At 37.9% G+C, this 15,851-nt stretch overlaps 1 protein-coding gene and 1 long non-coding RNA gene across 2 annotated transcripts in view; both read left to right on the forward strand.

Annotated features, from left to right (window-relative positions):
* The first annotated feature begins 1,084 nt into the window (after positions 1 to 1,084).
* Positions 1,085 to 4,667, forward strand: LOC121395785. Its single transcript, XR_005962678.1, has 3 exons — positions 1,085 to 1,942; positions 3,103 to 3,154; positions 4,245 to 4,667. It is a non-coding gene; the product is annotated as an uncharacterized LOC121395785 (long non-coding RNA).
* A 9,086-nt stretch (positions 4,668 to 13,753) lies between these two features.
* The window catches only part of LOC108697061 (B-cell receptor CD22), a 32,704-nt gene continuing 30,606 nt past the window's right edge, over positions 13,754 to 15,851 (forward strand). Inside the window, exon 1 of the mRNA XM_041569731.1 lies at positions 13,754 to 13,782. The gene's annotated coding sequence lies outside the window, so the exon portion shown is untranslated. The remainder of the gene's footprint in view (positions 13,783 to 15,851) is intronic.

Genomic DNA, 15,851 nt, shown 5'->3' on the forward strand with positions numbered 1-15,851 from the left:
TCCAGAGTAGTGATTGGCTATTTTTTTTTTTACAAACACACACATATATATATATATATATATATATATATATATATATATATATTATATATATATATATATATATATATATATATATATATATATATATATATATATGAAATTTTAGATACATTATGGGGCAGATTCACTAAGCTCGAGTGAAGGATTCGAATGAAAAATACTTCGAATTTCGAAGTATTTTTTGGGTACTTCGACCATCGAATTGGTTAAATTCGTTCGAATTCGATCGAAATCGAACGAAATCGAACGATTCGAAGTAAAAATCGTTCGACTATTCGACCATTCGATAGTCGAAGTACTTGCCCTTTAAAAAAAACTTCGACCCCCTACTTCGGCAGCTAAAAGCTACCGAAGTCAATGTTAGCCTATGGGGAAGGTCCCCATAGGCTTGCTAACCTTTTTTTGATCGAAGGATTTTCGTTCGATCGTTGGATTAAAATCCTTCGAATCGTTCGATTCGAAGGATTTAATCGTTCGATCGAACGAAAAATCCTTCGATCGTTCGATCGCAGGATTAGCGCTAAATCCTTCGAATTCGATATTCGAATTCGAAGGATTTAAATTCCTAGTCGAATATCGAGGGTTAATTAACCCTCGATATTCGACCCTTGATGAATCGGCCCCTATGTGTAGCGAGTTACAGAGAGTTACGGTGGAATTCCTGTACTTACTATCCTGTTAAGGGGTTCTCTATAGCAGAGCATACATTGAGGGGCAGATTTATCAAGGGTCGAATTTCGAAGTGGCAAATACTTCGAAATTTGACCATCGAATAGAATCCTCTGACATTCGAATTCGATTTTATCGTACGATCGTACGATTTTCCTTCGAATATAAAAAACTTAGAAAATTGCTCTGGAAGGTCCCCATAGGCTAACAGAGCACATCAGCAGGTTTAAGTTGGACGAAGTATTGAAGTCAAAGTTAAAGAGACAGTACTTCGAATATCGAATAGTCTAACGATTTTTACTTCGAATCGAAGTTGAAGTAAATTCGAAGTCGTAGTATCCTATTCGATGGTCGAAGTATCCAAAAAATTACTTCGAAATTCGAACTTTTTGTACTTCAAAAATTTACTCAAACTTAGTAAATCTGCCCCTGAGTGTGAGTTACATTTTAGCCATTAATATGAATGATAACATAAAGATCTTAAATATTACAGGTCTATAACTAAAAAAAATAACAACAGTGTCCAATGGCCAACAGTCTTAGACCCTGAACTGGGTGGGGGGCTAGTGGTATTCATAGCAACAAAAAGGTGGGGTATCAAGCAATACAGATAGATGAATAAATCCATAAAGAAGAAAAAGTACTAAAATTCATATGGTTTGAATAGGATGTGAAGGAGACCATGTACTTAAGCTGGAACAACTATCCCTAAGCTCCCTAAACAGAGGTGGGCAGTCTTCAACACCACATATCAGCCGAATGCAATTCTGTTCTAGTGGATTCACAAAACTGACATTTGTACCTCCAGTCATGCATCTCAAGCAATTAACAGGTTTCAATAAGTATCATGGTATGATTGTAATTGGACTGTGGTGATTTTAAAACATTCATACCTCACCAAGCTTCATCCACCATCTGGCTGAAAAAGTTCTCTGGATACAAAGTCATTGTTATTGAATAAGGGGAAAATATATTATCATTTAAAGGGTTTAAGATTCTAGGGGATTTCCTACCACTCACTTAAGGCAATGCTTGAATTGATGGTGCAAGATTTCAAAATGATTTAAAGTTCAGTTGCTTTAGACTTATGCCATATATTCAAAGTATGTAATTTTTGCTTTCTTTGCTTTAAAGATGGTTCAGTCTCAATAATCAACTACATAAGAGTTGGCATGGGAATCCTCATTGTTATCCTCATCTTCCTCATTGTTGTTTTCCACTTCAGATTCTGGTAAGTCAGTGGTTTTATTCCCTCTGATTGAAATTGTAAGGTCTAACATTTATGGAAAATGATAAACTCAAATTTTATTCAGTTTTGGGTATTTGGTTATGCTTCTAGCACCACTTTTTTTCTGCTGTCTGGGGCTTATACATTCCATGAATGTTAAAGAGCATCATTACAGTCAATAGATAAAACCATTGCCTGATAATTGGCCGCCAGGTTGAGTTATTTGTGGGACAGAAAGGATTATCAGCCTGAAAGTGTAGAGCAGTGATCCCCAACCAGTGGCTCCTGTAGAAAATGATTCTCACCAACCCCCTTGGATTTCACTTCCAGGGGCCTGAAAACAGGAGCTTATTTTTGAACTCCTGGTTTGGAGGCAAGTTTTGGTTATATAAAAACCAGGTGTACTGCCAAACAGAGACAGTTTGCCAGTCCACATAAGGGCTACCAATAGTCAATCACAGTCCATAATTTGCACCCCCAGGATTTCTTCATGTTTGCTTTGCTCCCTATCTCTGTTTACATTTGAATGTGGCTCACAGGTAGAAGGTTGCGGACCCTAGTGTAGAGTTTAATTAGACACATATACAGGGAATTATATGTAGAATAGTGATGTGCGGGTTGACCCGATACCCGTGGGACCTGTAGGTTTACCCGTGGGTCGACCTCACAGTGCTCCTCGCGGGTGGCGGGGGTTGAGCTCTTCTCCTGATCTCCCCGCCCACCACCTTCAAATGCAGGCATCCGACTTCCTGGTTCCGGTTTTATAAGTCTCGTGTCTGCTGGCCCCGCCCCTTTTGTGACGTCATCGGCGGGGTGGGTCGACACGGGTCTATAAAAGGACCCCCGGAAGCAGGTGTGGGCGTGGGTTGTAGCAGGGAAGGTTAGGGCCGGGTGCGGGGAAACCCTGACCCGCACATCACCAATGTAGAAAGACAACTGCAAAGTTGCCAAATCAATTGATATAGGCTCCACTTTCTGAATAACTAGTCGAAGGTGGAAAAATTTACGTAGCAAGCAGAATGATAAACACAACCACATCTATTTCCCCAATTAATGGAATGCTGCATTGTATACATCAGATTCATCAGGTGTGCCCCATTTGTAGGTTTTCATATGAAGTTCTGTATTATTAGTATTACTATTTACTACACTCGGTTTTCCAGGAAGAAGATTACAGCTGATGGTAGTGAGACACATGTCATTGTGATTCAGAAGGTAATAAAATAAAACTGTGATATGTTACTACAATGTGGCAAATAGGGGGTCGTATGCTATGTACATATTGGGTTTAGAAAAGGACTACATGGCACCTAAATCCATACGGTCAGATTTTTTTGATTGTGAAATTTCTCTGTTTGAGGAGGTATTTAGGATAATAGGTGAGTCAACAAGTACAGTGTACCTGTTGATCAGTTTAGACATTTGGTTAAGATGTCTCAGCACCTCCCACCCTGTCCCTTTCTTGTAAAATTTCCAGTTGAAAAGAAATGTGCGACATGTTGGACTATAGTGAGTGATGGTGTGCCATGTAAGATATGTTTGTGATGTCAAAACAATACTCATTTCCTCTGTATGTACCATAACTATAGCAAAACATTTTTGCTATTTTGTCCAGAATTCTAAGAGCTGATCATTTTTATTTCACAATGGGAACATTTTAAATAATTGGAATCGAGGTAAACTTTTTTTTTGCTTTTGCTGAAGAATATTTTGGGGGATTTTTTTAATACAGCAATACATTGTTGAGAATGTAGTGAAAAAAGATTTTGAAGAATTGCAAATAAGGTAATTAATCTAATATAGTAATGGTTGAATCTGACCCATTTTGCTTCACCAAAAATTCAAAAAACAGCAAAAAATGTGCCAAATGCATTGAAACCAATGGCCAACAATACAGCAATACATCAATCTGTGCAACATTTACTTTAACATTCCATTAGTCTATGGGCATTATTTCTAGGCGAAACTATGTGCAATATTTTGCTCATCCCTAGTCCAACAAACCTCACACTTGATGGCATGGAATAAAAAAAAAACACACGGGAATTACTTTCTTTCATTAATATTTTAACACTTTAGCATTAAATATTCAGATGAGCAACATGGAAGCAAATTTACTAAATGGCAAATTTTCACCTTGGAAGGTTCCGTCACACTAATGTTAATTCACAGTGAATACGCTTATTTATCAAAATGTGAAGTTTTAGCACAGCAAACAATTTGCCCCATACAGTGAAACATAACACAAAGCTCCTAAAATTAAAATACATTGTATTTCAATTTCTTTCTAACCTTAAATTTGCAGGTACATGAATATGAAAATGTAAATGCAACAAACAGAACTCAAGAAAAGATTCCTGATAGACCTGATTGTAACCTGGATAACCAAGGGGCTTCCCAGTGAAATATACAATGATCAGCACCCAACAGAACATCTATAGTTGATAACAAAGGTCCTTCCAGCTACAGGCATCCATTGCTCTTATCAACACAAATGTTCTTCTGCCATTTTCCTGTCCCAATGCTGAAGAATTCCAATTATTGGACATTTAAGGACTGTATTGAGTTTAATTACTATTACTACATTGTGTAAAAAAACTTTACTCATTCTGATGTAGAAAACAGCATTTTTGATTAATAGAATATGGTGCTTTGCAAACAAATAGACATTAGAAACAAGTAGGATAACTCTTCAATTGTAGAAACGGATAAAACAACCATGCTGTCACTGCTAGTGATGGGCGAATTTTTTTGGGTACTTCGACCATCAAATTGGTCAAATTCAATTCGAATGATTCGAACGATTCGAAGTAAAAATCGTTCGACCATTCAACCATTCGATAATCAAAGTACTGTCTCTTTAAAAATCCTTTGACTTAATACTTCGCCAAATAAAAGCTACCGAGTTGAATGTTAGCCTATGGGGACATTGTAGGTTTTGGGCACTTTTTATGATCAAATAAAAATCATTTGATCGATCGCTTAAAATTGATATTCGAATTCAAAAGATTTTACTTCGAGGCTCGAATTCGAGGGTTTTTTAACCCTCGAAATTCAACCCTTTATAAATCTGCCCCTTAAACTAGTACCAATATAAAGCAAGTTCTTTATAATAGTACTTTCTGAAGCTGGGTGACAGGCAGCAAAATGGCATTTACCCAAAATAGGTGGCATATAGTGTAGATTGGGGCATAATGTGGGTGCAACTGGGTGTGGCTAGGGAAGATCAAGGGAGTGATCTAGGTAACATTTAAGTCAAGCTGAGGGGCAGACTTGGACATTTTTAAGGCAAACATTTGGAATTAATGATAGATCATAAACAGGAGAGGTCCTTTACTGAAAGAATAACAATTACAAGTAGGACAATGGCACATGAGATGATTGTGAGTTTGGTAGGCAGATAGCAAAACACTCACAGTTGCCCTCTATAAGCTTGAATGGTAATTGCCTGGACCCACCTCAGGCAGCTATAGTGAGTAGCAAGATGGATGGGAGACTACATGTGAGCAATATGGAATATGGAAATCTTGCAATATTCAATACCAGCAATGACCATTGCATTTGAGAAAGTGGAGTAACATAAAATAATAAGTTTGGTTACATCCATGAAGTTCAGCCTTTTAAGTCTGTATATAACCTGCCTAACTGCTTTTGAACCATTTGAAGCCTCTCTAATTTTCCTTAGAGGGGGAAAAATCCTTCCTTACTCCATTCGCTAACGCATGCCCCTGCCCGCATGGTCATATCGCCAGATCGGCAGGCCTCGCCACAAATCTGGGCCTGCCAACTTAGCCAGTCTTTCCTCATAGCTAAGATTTTCCATACCTGTTACCATCTTAATTGCTCTTCTCTGGACCCTCTCTAATTCAATAATATCCCGTTTCAGCACTGGAGACCAAAACTGCATGGCATATTCTAGATGGGGCCTTACCAGTGCTCTATACAGTGGAATAATAACCAACTCCTCCCTCAAATCTACGTGCCTTTTAATACAGCTCAATACTAGTGATGGGCGAATCTCTCCCTTTTCCCTTAGCTGAAAAATTCGTGAATTTCCCGCAAAATTTGCGAAACGGTGAAAAATTTGTGAAAAAAAATTTTGGAAATGGAAAGTTCACGAAAAATTTGTGAAATTCGGTTTCACGCAAAATTAAGCAATTCAAAACTTTCCAGGAAAAAAAATCGAGCATTTCGAAGTTTTCACGAAAAAATCGTGAAAATTGGAAATTGCCCCAGGCGAATTTTCACCGGCGAATTTTCGAAAAACATTTGCCGGCGGCGAAATGCGGGAATTCGCTGCAAATTTGTGCCTGGCTATTTTATTCGCCCATCACTACTCAATACCTTATTTGCCCTTGATGCTGCTGACTGGCATTGTTTGCTACAGCCAAGTTTATCATCTACAAGGACTCCAAGGTCCTTTTCCATAATGGATTTGCCTAGTGCATTAAGGGTATGTGACTTGGGTTTTTTACATCCCAGGTGCAGGACTTTACATTTATCAACATTGAATCTCATTTGCCACTTAGCTGCCCAGATTGCCAGTTTGTCAAGATCCTGTTGCAAGTGCCACATCCAGGATGGAATTAATTGGGCTGGATAGTTTTGTGTCATCTGCAAACACTGATACATTACTTACAACACCCTCCCCTAAGTCATTGATGAACAAATTCAAAAGAGTAGACCCAATACCAAGGGAGGGACTCCACTAAGAACCTTACTCTAAGTAGAGAATGTACCATTAACAACCACCCCCTGTACCCTATTAATTTAGCCCAACAGCCCTTAGTTTGGAAAGCAGTTGTTTGTGGGGCACTGTATTAAACGCTCCCCATCTGCCTAGCATCTTACTTAACTCATCGATCATATTTGTCTGACATGACCTATTCTTCATAAAGCCATGCTGATTGTTGCTCATAATGCCATTCACTAGGATAACATTTTGAATGTGATCCCTTAACAAATCTTCAAATAATTTGCCCACCAAACCTAGCAGGACTATAATTGCCAGGCTGAGCTCGTAATCCCTTTTTAAATATAGGAATTTCATCATCTTTCCTCAAATCCATAGGTACCATACCAGATTAAAGAGAGTCTGAGAACATCAGAAATAGAGGCCAGTCTAAAACTGAACTAGGATCTCTTAAAACCTGTGGGTGTATTCCATCTGGCCCTGGTCACCTTGTTCACATTAAGTTTTAGTAAAGCTTTATGAGCCATATCCTGTGCACCTATGAGGTGGGTCTGGGAACTCTGACTCATCTATTATATACACTGAAAACTGATTTAGCACCTTTGCCTTTTTTGTATCTGTTACAACCATACTGGTTCCATTATTTAAAGGACCAGCACTCTCAACCTGCAACTTTTTACTATTAATATACTTAAAAAACTTTTTGGGGTTAGTCCTCTGCTGCAATGTGCAATCATACATTGCCTTTCGGATTGCTGTTTTACAACATTTATTATAATGTTTATATTTATTAAATGCAGCTTCTGTCCCCACAGACTTGTAGTCTTTAAATGCCTTCTTTACTTCTACAGTATATTAAGCCACATAGGGTCATTCTTGGTGCTTCTACATTTTCTCCTTAAGGCAATAAATTGAGAACAGTAACAATTTAATATCATTTTAAATGACAACCATTTCTGTTCTGTGTTTTTAAAAGAAAACATAATGCCCCAATCAATACTCTGTAGGGCAGCCCTTTAGGCTTTAAATTGAGCTTTTCTGAAATTCATGGTTTTTGTTGCCCCAGTATATATTTGATTTTTGCACCAGACATTAAAAGATATAACATTATGATCACTATTACCCAGGGATTCAATTACTTGCACATTTGCTATAAGTTCTGGGCACAACCTGTGCCATAAAATTGTCATGCAACAAGATTATAAACTTGTTTCCTTAATTGTCCAGTCTGGGTGATGCCATGAAATGTATCAAGCATGGGGCTTTAGCTCCTAACTCGTGTTATTTGATTTCAATGGGACACAATAAAAGTTTGAGTCAGGAAAGAGCCAATGAAACAAAGTTTGTAAAAAATATTTTGGGTACCCATATTCCCCCCTACATTTCCTAACATATGGCACATAAACTATACACTGGGCTCATGTGTAGGGCAATATAACAACTTTATTTTATTAAGGTTCCCTGGACTTGTGTAGTGTAATGTATTTGCTGCAACATATACGCCCATTGAAATTTAACTTCCTGCCGTATGCAAATTAGCCAACGCTAGCGCAACTTTGCTCTGCTTGCTGAATTAACATTAGCGCAACTTTGCCACCGTTTGGAGCCCTGGACGCAACTTTGCATGTTAGAGAATTAGCGCTGTCTGAATGAATTTTCACCTGGCGAAGTGTTGCGCTGCCTGCGAAGCCGTTGCTGTCGAAATTTCGGCGCTTAGTAAATTTCCCCCTACATCTGAAGGGCAGAACTAACTAGGGCCAAATCTAGGTAAGGTGTTTAGCTGTGGTTGCATTTGTGAATGTGTTTTATTTCACTTGAACATTTTCCTGTCGCTATCGGAGAAAAGAAGTAACAACATGATAGTATAACTAGCATCAAGCTACCAGACAAGGTAAATAAACAAAGTACTCCTCTGAGCATTTTTGCATCTTACATTATTATATATGTGAATCCATTTTACCCATTTTTACCTTATTAAAGGTTTCTGCAGTCCATTTTCATTGGTTTCATGCAGCTGTTTTCCACGAGGGCTGATATGCTCCTGGCTCAGGAAGTTTTAATGCCACTAATCTCAAGTGAATTCCAGAGCAGGAAGTCTTTAAAAGTATATTTCACTTTCCAAAAGTAAGTTGCATTCTTTTATTTGAAGTTAAAAAAAGAGAGGAAGAAAAAAACCTAGACGCCATTATTATCCACCCCTTGTCTTCCATATAATGCCAATGAAATCAGAGCCTCCCCCGTCTACCTAAGGAGCTGCTGAGGTGTCATGTTTGGAAGAAACTGGCATCACGGGACCCATATTTTTCTTGACCTTGGTGAGCCCCCATTCAAGACTATGTTTTAGGTCCCTACTTTATCAGTTCATCATTGTCATTGCCCTCAAAAGCTTCTTACTCCAACCTTACTGTAATGCAATAAGTGTAGTTTTATAGGTATAACTGTATGTATAACAGTTCACAACTAGTTGGTTAAGGCTTTAATAAAGCACCCTGTGCCCTTTATCAATCTAATTACGTTTCCAGGGGTTATATGGGGAAACAGTGAGTGTATCTTGTTTCTCAACTCATGGTGGAGGATCAGAGTCATAAAAAGCAGCTCTTACTGTATATGGAGCAATCCAACCAGCAGGATGTGTAGCAATTCCAGACATTCTGTACACCCTGCGCTGGGGACATACTGTACAGTGATGGCACAATTCACTCCCTCGCTTAATTTATAAGTTAAAACACACACACACATATATATATATACACATATATATAAACATATTTTAGAGACTGATATTCTGAAATAGTTTGCCATTGGTCTTAATCTTTGTGTGTTGTTTTTTCAGTGATTTAGCTTTTTGTTCATCAGCTCTCAAGTTTGCTTCAGCAGCTATCTGATCACTAGGGTCTTATTTACCATAGCAACTTGGCAGTGGCTTGAATGGAAGACTAGAAAATGAACAGGGAGGGTCTAAATAGGAATATAAGTAATAAAAACGAATAAAATTGTAACCTCACAGAGCAATCATTTTTTTGGCCGCGGGGTCAGTAACCCCCACTTGAAAACTGGAAAAAGGAAGAATAGGAATGCAAATAATTAAAAAAAGCTATAAAAATAAATTGTGAGGACCAACTGAATAGTTACTATCAGTAGGACATTCTGTAAGTTGCTATAAATGAATTTAAAGATGAACCACCACTTTAATGGAGTAGTGCACAGCTGGGTTTGTTGTTAACTCTGTGTGTGTGTGTGTGATGTGTTCCCTTTTCTATGTAGCTTCTCTTCTTCATTCTACTTAAAAGGGCAGTATTGTGAAAATGAAAATTTAAATTCATCATACTGAAATAAGAAACTTTTCTAAATATAACCAATTAAAAATGTTGTACCGTTTCTGAAATAATCAAGTTTATCTTCACTATCCCTCTCTCTTCATTGTCCTCTTATGCAGGAGTTGGGGGTCAGATTTTTATTGACAGGTGGAGGCCCATTTATTCATGTATTTTGTTATTTTAAAAAAAAAGTGTCAAGGGACTTGTTTCCCTATGTCAAAATTGTGTTATCTGTAATACTATTAGAATCGTTTTTTCACAGCTGTTGGCTGTAATTGTTTTTGATCCTTGCCATTTGGGGGGGGTTCTCTTTACAAACTGAGGCTGCGGTGGCTGGCATCTGGGGTAACCTATGTTTGGTATGACATGACAAGAACGGATTATCGTTTTTTTTTGTCAAACATGGTTTCAATATAGCTGTGGCCGAAAAATGAGTCCGAAGTTTTTATTGCAAATGTTATATAGTTTTGCTGCAATGGTAATGTTTATATTACAAATAAGCGACTGCCTCCCCACAATCCCTCTTAAAAATTCCAGTTCTTCGGATAATTCCTAGCAAAAAAACCGAAAACCTCTAAAAATCCAAATAGGATCAACCAGTATCGTATACTGGGGGCACAGCCGCAAAGTTCTTTCTGCCGGCACCCCACCCCTCCGCACGTGCTCGTATCTTTTCCGGAGTGACCGGGGTCGGGGGGTGGGGGAGGTAAGAAGAGGGAGTGCAGGGAGCAGGTCTGAGCCGGCGGGGGCCCAAAAGGTTTTTTCCCAGTGTCCTGGTGGCCCAGTCCAACCCTGGGATCAGCAGATAGAAATTCGGTAAATCAGCCCCTTAGTTCTAGCATATCTTTTAGAGGGGCTTCCTTTCCTAGCAGATGTATTAGAGCTCACTCAAATAAATGATTCCAGCACAAACAAAATCTAACAAAATAACTGCCTTTGGCACAAATCCTGCATGTAGAGAGACACGATGTCTGGTGATTTTAATAGCGTGAGCTCTAATACATCTTCTAGGCAAAAGGAGCCCTCCAAAGGCTGTATTAGATTTAATAATTTAATTATTAAAATCAGACTCCCAACTGCTGCATTTTTAATTGAATACATTTAGAAAGATTCTTATTTTAGTATAATGAAGCTTAATATTACATTTTCATTTTCACGATAATTTCACTTTAAAGGGGTGGTTTACCTTCATAAGTTAACTTTTCATAAGTTGTAGAATGGCCAATTCTAGGCAACTTTCAATTGGTCTTCATTTTTTATAGCTCTTGAATTATTTGCCATTTTCTTCTGACTCTTTCCTGCTTTCAAATGGGGATCACTGACCCCATATAAAAAACAAATCCTCTGTAAGGCTACAAATGTATTGTTATTTCTAGTTTTTATTGCTCGTCTTTCTATTCAGCCCTCTCCTATTCATATTCCAAACTCTTATTAAATCACTGCATGGTTGCTAAGGAAATTTGAACCATAGCAACCAGAGTGCTTAAACTGCAAACTGGAGAGCTGCTGAATAAAAAGCTAAATAACTCAAAAACCACAACTAATAAAAAATGAAAACCAACTGAAAATTGTCTCAGCATATCATACTAAAAGTTAATTCAAAGCTGAACAACCCCTTTAAAGGTGTTGTTCACCTTTGAATTATCTTTTATGTAGAGAGTGATATTCTGGGACAATTTGCAATTGGTTTTCATTTTTTTTTATTATTTGTGATTTTGAGTTATTTAGCTTTTTATTCAGCAGCTCTCCAGTTTGTAATTTCAGCAATCTGGTTGCTAGAGTGCAAATTACCCTAGCAACCATGCATCGATTTGAATAAGCGACTGGAATATGAATAGGAGAGGCCTGAATAGAAAGATGATTAATAAAAAGCATCAATAACAATACATGTGTAGCCTAACAGAGGATTTGTTTATAGATGGGTTCAGTGACCCCCATTTGAAAGCTAGAAAAAGTCAGAAGAAGAAGGCAAATAATTAAAAAACTATAAAAAATAAATAAATAATGAAGACCAATTGAAAGTTTTCTGAAAATTGGCCATTCTGTAACATAGTAGAAGTAAACTTAAAGGTGAACCACCACTTTAGTAGGATCCTTGCAATATTTTGCCCCATATTAATAGTTATTTGCTATGCATGCATTAATAGTGTTGGGCAGCAGTGCTGGGTGAATTCACGAAAGGGTGCTTATAAGAGTCTATAAGCACCCTTCTCGCAGTGAAACTTGACAAAACTTTTCGCTCATTACTGCTCGGTAGTGATGGGTGAATAATTTCAGCCAGTGAATGCGAAACTGCAGCGAAAATTAGAATTTTATGGCAGCGTCAAAATTGACGCAATCGTCAGAATTGACGCGGGGGTCAAAATTCACGTTTCGGGACAAATTCACCCATCCCTACTGCTAGGCAGTTTCCTGACACTGAATATCAATATTTCATAAAATTAAATTTTCCCCAATGTGACAGAATGGGGATTTAATGCATTTAAGAAAAAGCTTGACTGAGGGTCATGTTGGGACAGGGAAACCCAGCCGGCAACCCCTCTCCCTCCCCCCATGCATATGCGTGCATGCACCCTCATGTCGAGGAGGGGGGCAGTGACAGAGGAGAGGGAAGTGGTAGATTGGAGGACCTGAGTGGGGAGGGGAAACGGTGGAGGGCAGCAGTGGGGAGGGGCAGCAACAGAGGGGAGGGCAGATCAGCAGAAGGAAGCAACTACAACTGGGGGTAGGCAGAAGACAAAGGCCTTTCTGTAATTTGAAGCTTTCTGAATAACGTGTTTTCGGATAACGGGTATGTGCACTTAATTACCAAATACAGTTAACTTTTGGAACAATAAAATCTTCTTTTGCTGTAGGTATGAACCAGCATTGGACGCTGTTTATTAATGGCCTTCTTGCCCATTATTTTGGACTTGCTCCACGATGGATGTTCAAGTTGCTTTCGCTAGACTTTCTTCTAGTGGTTCTTCTCTCTTAACCTTAACATGCTCAACTGCAAGATTCCTCTCTGACTTCTGCTTGTATCTGTTATCCACCAATTTAAAGAGAACAATCTAACTCAAATTCCCAACTGCCATGAAATAAAAAAATTTTATGACTGAAACTAATTTGTAATGGTGTCTGATGGTGTCTCACTTGAAAAGGAAAGACAATGCCTGATTTACTTAACGGGATACTGTGATGGGAAAATATGTTGTTTTTTTTTACAAATGCTGCTTCAGCAGAATTCTGCCCTGAAATCCGTTTTTTCAGAAGAGCAAACTAATTTCTTTAAATTTAATTTTGAAATCTGACATGGGGCTAGACATATTGTCAGTTTCTCAGGTGCCCCCAGTCATGTCACTTGAGTAGGAGAACAACAGCCTGCCAAAAAGCAGTTCCATCCTAAAGTGCTGGCTCTTTCTGAAATCACATGACCAGGCAAAAGGACCTGAGATGCACCTACACACCAATATTACAACAAAAAAAAATACACTTGCTGGTTCAGGAATTACATTTAATATTGTAGAGTGAATTATTTGCAGTGTAAACAATGTAATTTAGGATTTAAAACTATACCATAAAAATTATGACAGAATCTATCCAAGAACAGTAATATGGGTTTGTGTCCACAGAAAGGAAACAGGAATAGAGATGAGCAAAACTTTCGCCCAGTGCATAAGCTGTATAGACATATACAAACCAGTGAGGTTTTTACTCAATATAAAGAAGGAAGATAACAGCAGCGACTTCTCTAAGGGAAATTCATATGTGGATATTACACAATTTAATCTTGTTCTGCATTTCACTAAAGGGACAGTTGGTATCAGTCAGTGGATTTGTGCGGTCTCTCTGTAAGTATCTCATTGTGTTTGGGTAGTTTCTTGTTGGATTTAAATATGTACAGTATAAAGTTATGTGTATTTGTAATGTATATATAATGTATATATGCAGTAACTGTATGTATGTCTGCTGAAAAGGTATGTCATTGTATTTGATACAGTTAGGGTCATTTATAAAAGGTCGAGTTGTAGAGGTTTGTGAGGTTTTTATACCTAGAATGAACTCACAACTTGAATGTTTTCTGATTTAAGAAAAATCTCAAATGGAAAAAACTCGAATCAGTGAATTCAGTTGTGAACAACCTGAAAATTTGAATCAATTGAGTTTTCGAGCAAAACCCACTGGAAAAAAACTTGAACATCATGAAGGCTACAAACGTCTTCAAACGTTCAAGGGACCTCTGTCATTGACTTCTACATGACCTCAACAGGTTTTAGATGGAGTATTTTTGGATTTGAGCTATTTGATATAATGAATCTTGAAAAATTCTAATTTTTTTAAACCCGAAAATGTGAGTTTTTACTGTAAAATACTCTCCAAACTCTTTTTTAGGGGACAACTCAATCTTTGGTCCCATAAGTCTGGAGAATATAGTTATGGAACCCATTATCCAGAAAGCTCTAAATTACTCTCACAGACTCCATTTTATCCAAATAATCAGATTTTGTTTCTCTGTAATAATAAGGCAGTACCTTGTACTTGATTCAAACCAAGATTAAGGGGCCTATTTATGAAACCTCAATTTTTTCTGGTTGAGTTTTTAAAGGGGAAAATTTGAATTTCTAGAGGAAACAAAACTTACATTTTTAGAGATTTATTATACCCCAAAGATGCTTTAAATAATGCTTAAATGATTTTTAGTAGATTTAAGTTATGGAGATCTAAATTACAGAAAGATCCCTTATCTGGAAAACCCCAGGTCCCGAGCATTTTGGAAAATTTGTCCCAAATCTTGACTTACATACTTAACAGGTGAAACATGAAATCATATTTTTTCCAGTACTAGTATTGTCTGTTTCTTTAATGTTTATTGGTAAGAAAATCCTCAATCACGGAGCACCAGTGGTATTAAAACCATCGCTTTATTTAGAAAACTTAAAAAATATGAATGGAGAGCACAACAAACTAACGCTTGATGCGTTTCGTGGACAGAAGCCACTTTCTCAAAAAGTCTTTTGAGGAAGTGACTTCTGTCCACGAAACGTGATTGAGGATTTGCTGGAATGTACACACTTCAGGAGTGGATACACGTAGCAGCACAGTAAGGGTGCGAAGTAACACCAGCGAATTTACGCCAGCGTCCGTTAGTGAATCGACGAATTAACGAAAATGCCCAACGCTGGCGAATTCACGCTAGCTTTAGGCGCTTCGGCGTTTAGTGAATTTGCCCCATAGAATCTGTGGAACCAAAGTGCAGATCAAGGAGCAGAGCGCTATCTTAAAGTAGTTTTTAATCTCTGCTTGTTAGCCTGCCTCTTTGGCAATGAGTATTGTGGGGGATTGCCCATGGGGTGTGATCACCCAAGAGCCCTCCAGACAACAGATAACACATGGAAACACTCACATACTATTTAGAAGGTTGACAAGTATAGAGACACGCACATATTGTGAAACCCCAGTTTTATATTTTGGATTTTACATTTTCCCAGAAATAATGCCATTGTCTAGCAGCCACACAGAGGCAAACCTTGTATTCTCGTTCCTGGATTTTAGGTTTGCCCATTATTATCTTTTTGCGGTCCCCTGGAAAATATAAAATTGAGGTTGAACTGTGTGTTTGTATGTGTGTATGATTGTATGTACACAGAAAAGTTTGATTTCATGGCCAATGCAATTTTTTTATGGCTTTTGATTTCATAGGTATTTTTGTCACTTGCATTCTACGTTGTTCTAAATTACTTATATTTTTGTATTAGGCATCAAACATGTACAGAAGTATTTAAAATGATATTTTTACCACTGTGCCTAATGACTTGTGCAAGATAAAATAAGGACATGAGGCAGTTTTCAGAAATGTAATAAAAAATGCAAAATTTAGCAAAGCTGTGCATCTTGGTCAGGGGCAGGCCAAGCAGGTGCC

Source organism: Xenopus laevis, chromosome 7L, assembly GCF_017654675.1.
Source record: "Xenopus laevis strain J_2021 chromosome 7L, Xenopus_laevis_v10.1, whole genome shotgun sequence".
NCBI lineage: Eukaryota > Metazoa > Chordata > Amphibia > Anura > Pipidae > Xenopus > Xenopus laevis.